The sequence below is a fragment of the Arachis ipaensis genome, chromosome B05 (genome assembly GCF_000816755.2).
Source record: "Arachis ipaensis cultivar K30076 chromosome B05, Araip1.1, whole genome shotgun sequence".
Classification (NCBI taxonomy): Eukaryota; Viridiplantae; Streptophyta; class Magnoliopsida; order Fabales; family Fabaceae; genus Arachis; species Arachis ipaensis.
The window spans coordinates 148,364,451-148,364,944 of NC_029789.2; positions in this window are offsets into that span (position 1 = coordinate 148,364,451).

Below are 494 nucleotides of genomic sequence, written 5' to 3' on the forward strand. Positions count from 1 at the left end.
TAATCGTCAGTAATAAAATTTTAAATTAATCTATAATAAAAAATATAAATATATATTACTCAGGCCAACAAGCAATATATAGAACCTTCCTGATATATATCCATCATTAACTGAGATTACCTCAGATAATACAATTTCAAACCATGATTAATTAGAATGCTGCAACTACTAATCAAACAATGACCAGGAAGATGTCATTATCTCATAACTAATAGTTTAACTTGTGAACTAACATCTATATTATATTTATTTTTGTATAATATATAATTTTACACTTCATTATTTCACCAATACTATACCTAGAAGTAATAGCTTTGGTATTGCCTCTTACATTCTCTACCAATTCTTCTCCTATATATATATATATACACTTCAATTTGGAGGTATTATTAGCTAGGTTAGGCACATTGCCATTCCAAGGAACATTCTGTAGCTTTGACCTACTTTTGGAGGGTAGATCTAGAACAAAATCCATAAGCTTAGCTTGCCAAACC